The sequence below is a fragment of the Rana temporaria genome, chromosome 7, assembly GCF_905171775.1.
Source record: "Rana temporaria chromosome 7, aRanTem1.1, whole genome shotgun sequence".
In the NCBI taxonomy this organism is placed as follows: Eukaryota; Metazoa; Chordata; class Amphibia; order Anura; family Ranidae; genus Rana; species Rana temporaria.
Window position 1 is genome coordinate 94062270 of NC_053495.1, and position 6000 is coordinate 94068269.

At 40.0% G+C, this 6000-nt stretch overlaps 1 protein-coding gene across 1 annotated transcript in view; it reads right to left on the reverse strand.

Annotated features, from left to right (window-relative positions):
• The window catches only part of RGS21 (regulator of G protein signaling 21), a 74542-nt gene extending 70105 nt beyond the window's left edge, over positions 1 to 4437 (reverse strand). Inside the window, exon 1 of the mRNA XM_040359673.1 lies at positions 4215 to 4437. The gene's annotated coding sequence lies outside the window, so the exon portion shown is untranslated. The remainder of the gene's footprint in view (positions 1 to 4214) is intronic.
• Positions 4438 to 6000: the final 1563 nt, after the last annotated feature.

Below are 6000 nucleotides of genomic sequence, written 5' to 3' on the forward strand. Positions count from 1 at the left end.
TAGAGGTTGCAATGATGGGCAACTGGAACTGTAAAGCTGCATTTAATGGCTAATGTGAGGCTGCACTGATGGTTACTGATATGCTTTATGTTAATATTGTTGTTAATATTTATTTTTGTAACTTCATTCTGCATAAAACATTTAAAAATGTAATTCCATGAGATCATTTATGAGGGTGTGTTTAGGGGCGGACTTAGGGGCGGGGCAGGGGAGGGGTTGGGTGGGACAACTGGTGGCGAGTAACTTTCAAGGCCTGGCTAGTGGCTCGTGACTTCAAATTTTGAGCCCTATTATATAAGGTTGCAAAAATGTTTAAACAAAGTGTTTCACCATAAGGATCATACAGCAAAGGTTGAAAATACTGTAGATGCACATAGCTGAATTATATATATATATATATATATATATATATATATATATATATATATATATATAAGGGCTGTTACTGATTAAAATTTTCGTGTTTGATTAATCGATTTTTTTAAATCGATTAATCGACTAATTTCGATTAATTATAATGCACATACATTTTTCGGATCACCACCATATATACTCCCCACTGTAATATCCACAGACATCTCCCCACTGTAATATCCACAGACATCTCCCCCACTGTTATATCCACAGACATCTCCCCCACTGTTATATCCACAGACATCTCCCCACTGTAATATCCACAGACATCTCCCCCACTGTAATATCCACAGACATCTCCCCCACTGTAATATCCACAGACATCTCCCCCACTGTAATATCCACAATCACCCCCACTGTAATATCCACAGACATCTCCTCCACTGTAATATCCACAGACATCTCCCCCACTGTAATATCCACAATCACCCCAACTGTAATATCCTCAATCACCCCCACTGTAATATTCACATCTCCCTCACTATAATATCCACAGACATCTCCCCCACTGTAATATCCACAATCACCCTAACTAATATCCACAATCTCCCCCACTGTAATATCCACAATCTCCCCCACTGTAATATCCACAGACATCCCCCCACTGTAATATCCACAATTACCCCCACTGTAATATTCACAGACATCTCCCCACTGTAATATCCACAATCTCCCCCACTGTAATATCCACAGACATCTCCCCACTGTAATATGGTCCACATCTCCCCCACTGTATAGGAAGATTAGTGCTTGCTTAGTCTTACCAGAGAAGCCGGCTGAACACGAGCAGTTGAGGCCGGGTGATGACGTCAGCGCGCCGCTCTAGGCTCACCTAGGCCGCAGCCGGGTGGACCAAGATGGCCGCCGTTCTGGGAGCTAGGCCGAAGCCGCGGCCTTTCCTATGGCTGAGGCAGCAGCGGAGCTCTGCGGATCACGTGGTGTGCTGATCCGCATATGGTGACCCGTTCGGATCACGGATAATTTACGATCCGTTGCACCACTAGTACCGATCAAAAGAATTTTGATCGATCAAAATTTTTTTTACGATTAATCGAGGAATTCATTTTTAATTTCCACAGCCCTAATATATATACAGGTATATATAGATAGATAGTGGAAAAATGCTAAACATTTATATATTAATGTATTAATAATTACAAGAAATTCTAGTTCAACATTCAGCAGCATGCAGGGTTTCCAACCATATATAAATACATAGAACATGCATTGCATAAAGCCTTACAAGAGAACTCATTCAAACATCCACTTCAAATTGAGTCCTGAGTATTACAAATCCAGGTTGAGAAAATCCAATTTTCATGCAAATGGGTTATTATTTTTAATGCTAGTCTCTCAAACAGTGCCTGAGGCTTAAAAGCCTGACTGAATTATTACTACAGTCCCAAAAATAAAGTACAGGCAAATACACTGTATAATTTTACAGAACTGAAAGGTAGAACTACCTAAAATTGGCCTACACAAGTTTTTACTGAGGACATATCAGTTTTAGAAAATACAGTGGACCCTGGACAGTGATCAAAGTGATACCCACTGCGTTAGGGCTCTTTCACACGGAGCGGATCCGTATTGATCCGCCCCGTGTGTGTCCGTCTGTTTAGCGGGGATCATCCGTAAATCCCCGCTGAGCTGTCGGCGGGCAGGGCGGTCCCCGCACACAGTGCAGAGACCGCCCTGTCTTTCCTCCGCTCTCCCCTATGGGGAATCGGATGAATACGGACCGTGTGTCCGTATTCATCGGATCCGTTCCGCCAGACGGAAGAAAAATAGTGTTTTCTTCCGTCTGAAAAAGCGGATCTTTGCGGAGGCGGATATCCGCTAACGTCCACAATCCCATAGGGAAGCATTACAAACGGACTTGTAAAAAACGGACCGTTCGTCCGCCCGTGTGAAAGGGCCCTAAGTGTATCTGACAGAATTCCTATTTTCAAAAACTGACAGTTATTTTCAGCTGATTCCAATGAAAATTTACAATTATAGCCACATGGCTGAAAATTAAGATCCTTATCTTTATGTAAATCATAAATTAGTATAGTGCGATTTCATTAGTAAATTCAGTGCTGTGCTACCAAAGCCAATGTTGTAAGAGCTGCTGCTTAGTTGGTGATGATACTCAGTAGGTTATTGTATATTACAACCCATTTTAGAGGGTTAGATTATAAAATACTTTTTTATTTTCCATCACCTGAAAATTAGGGTTGATGATACCGTTTATCCATACAAGGCACTGAAGATTAAGAAGCTAAGTGGAATAAATAAAAAACTGCAAAATATCCAGCATACTGTTATCATTATAGGTTAGTAGGTTATAAGTTATCATTATAGGTTAGTTTTAAATTTAGTGATGTCGGGGGAGGGGCTGTTCCATTATCACTCCAAATCATAAACTTATCTGGATTTCACCCACTCCTTGACCTTCACAGTGGAAAATTCAAAAATGCCAGAAATACATTGTATACGCAAAATACAGAAGTATATGTTCTTAACTTTTTTCTTTCTACAAGTCATGTCTTCCTAATAAACAAATTAATAGGCTATAATAAATACTATAGGAACAATCACAGAGCAGCAATTCTTGATGGTAAAATGTCTTATTTTCCAGCAACCAGTAGTAAATACCTAGGAATATTGTTTCAAATAGTTTTGAGTATGATATGATATAACTGAACCAGTAAAAGAAGGACTGTTTCAGCTATTCCTTGAATATGTCAAAGAGGGAACACACTGACACATTTGATAGAAATATTTTGTAATTCTTTCCTTTTGCGAATATCTGATTTAAAATAAACACTTTACACCGGTAATAATCTGCTCAGAACCACAATTTTTTTTGCTACAAACCCTGCCTGTCCTTCAAGATATATATCCTTACTACATACTGGATAGTTATATTCTATAAAAAAAATCATGTGGTTGATTGCATATGAACTTTATGAAGGAATGGATAACTTGAGTACCAAGATGTAGGCGGAACTCAGTCCCTAGTAAAACATTTTAAATTAAATACAAATGATGCCCATTCCACTTTTGATGAGTTACACCAGAAAAATGAATACTACATATATTAAAAAGAATCACCTCATTTATTGCTTGTAAATATTACAATTTTAAATGGGTTTTTCAGTGTTAGAAACTTCAGCACATACATTTTCAACAATAAAAACTTTTACTGCCTGCATTATTTCATCTCTTATCACACCTAAAAAGTAAACCCGTAGCACAGATTAGAAAAAATACATTCATAACCTTATCCTAATGTTTTAATTGAACCTAATCCATAACATCCTACACCTCAGGTTTGATTTATACTAATATAACAACAGTAACAATACAAATATTATGAAACACCAAATCCAATCTATACAACCAAAGTTTTGCCACCTATATACAGTGCATGAATTTATAGGCACCAAAGAGATCGTAATCTCTAGATTTTGGAAGCCTAGAGAAGACTCTTGAGAATAGATATGCAATACAATTATATATTTCTTATCTTCTCCTACTTTTTTGTTTTATTTCTTAACATGCAAGGTATAATGTCAAATTCGTTTTTTTTATTCCCCATTTTCTACAATCTTGGGTGCATGTATATTTATACTTTTTTTTTGTTCCATCTTTTAATCTAATAAAGTCTATTCCTTTCTCTCTCTCTCACTCTCTCTTTCTCTCTAAAAAGATAATGCTTTCCATGCATGGTTTTAAGGGAGCATAATTAGGCTGACATGAAAACAGAATTAATAATTTATATTATCATGCCAAAATAAATAAAACATTCGACTTACACTAATTTATATAGTTGAATGGCTTGAAAATCCAACTGTTGCTGTTGTCTTCTCCTGTAATATAGTATACGAATGTTGAAACGTGGAACTCTTTGAAATTTTACAAAATGTATAGCCTCACATTTATAGGAATATGGAAAGGGAGAGCTTAGGATAAGGATGTCAAAATATATATAGTATACTTCCTGTCTTTTCTACGTGTAAAAAACAAAGTGGATATAGTTAGGTAACCACATGCTAGCAAATACTTTTGAAGATTTAGGGCACCTGTCATAGGGCATGCAAACAAATCATGTTTTTAGATGCAAAACAGGCATTGTGGTAGTCCATTTGTTGGAAAACATTTTTCAATCCTTCCATTGACCTGATTTGCTTTTGCAGCTCTTACTGCACAGTGATTTTTGCATAAGAAAATTATCTCTACTTTCCTATCCCACTACTAAAAATGTGTTTGAAATTCAAATGATTAGGCAAGCATTCGCTAACGGAAAGAAAACAACCTAAAAGTGAACAAAAATTTGTTTTTTTTAACCAATAAAAGTATGGCATTTAATAAAATCAAAGAGATTGCACAGTGAAAACCCACACAAATCGCTTGAAATGAATTCAATTCATCATAAATACTGGACAGACAAGACACGACAATTAAGGGCCATCTGCAGCTGTTTAGAAGCAGATATTTACTGTTCTAGTCTGGCTGGGTGGCTGCCCAGGAATGAGCATAGTCCTGCTCGGCAGCAGCCCGGGAATCGGCATAGTCCAGCTGGGTGCAGCCTGGTAATTGGCATAGACCGGCTGGGCGGCTGGCAGCAGATCACAAGTAGGCTTGGCAGAAGACAGTGGTCAGCCGGACTGTGCTGATTCCCGGGTTGCCGCCCAGCCAGACTATGCTGATTACCAGGCCGCTGCCCAGCTGGACTATGCTGATTACCGGGCTGCAGGACAGATAGACTGTGCTGATTTCCAGGCTGTCGCCCAGCTGGACTATGCTGATTACCAAGCTGCTGCCCAGCTGGACTATGCTCCAAAGGGGGGGACCTGTTAGGACTGAGATCACCTGCCGGTGGCACTGTGGTGCTCTGGGCAGAAAGCTGCAGTTTTAGCGTCTACCAGCAGGTGTCCTCCAGCAGCCATCAGGTTTCAGCTATCAGCTCCACCTGGCCACACCTGCTGGGAGGGTACTTAAGTTTCACCATTGCTACTGCTCCTTGCCTCAGTGTTTTGGCTGCACCTGCTTGTACCCCCATTTGCCGTGCTTCTGCCTTACTCTGTAGCCATTTTCTCTTGATCTTGCTCTTGCCCTTGTCCTGCATCCAGTATCCTGTGGCCTTGTTCCCGTCCAAGGTCTGTTTACCCCCTTCCCATCTGCTCCCTGATCTCCCCTGCCTTCTGTGTTTCTCATTGGTATGTATCTAGTTATTGTGGTTAGATTGCTGGTTAGGCATTTTGTCCTTTAGTTTTGATTTTCATGTGTTCTCATGTTTATTGCTGTTGGTGTATGGTTATTTTTCACTGTAAACACATTTCAATATAAAGATACTATCAGGACCTGTGCTAACTGTGCGCACTGCCGCCTAGGGCATCGAGCCACTGTTTTCCCTTCATGCTCTTCAGGCTGCAGCACTCAGTCTCAGGCAGCTGCTCTGTCCGACCGATAGTATAAATAGAGGCACAGCACTGGAGCCTGGAGTCTCCCAACAGAACAGAAGCCAACATCCCCCGCTGCTGCATGCCGCTATGATCATCAGTGACTGACCTGTCTGTCTCAGAGACTCTCTGGTGATCG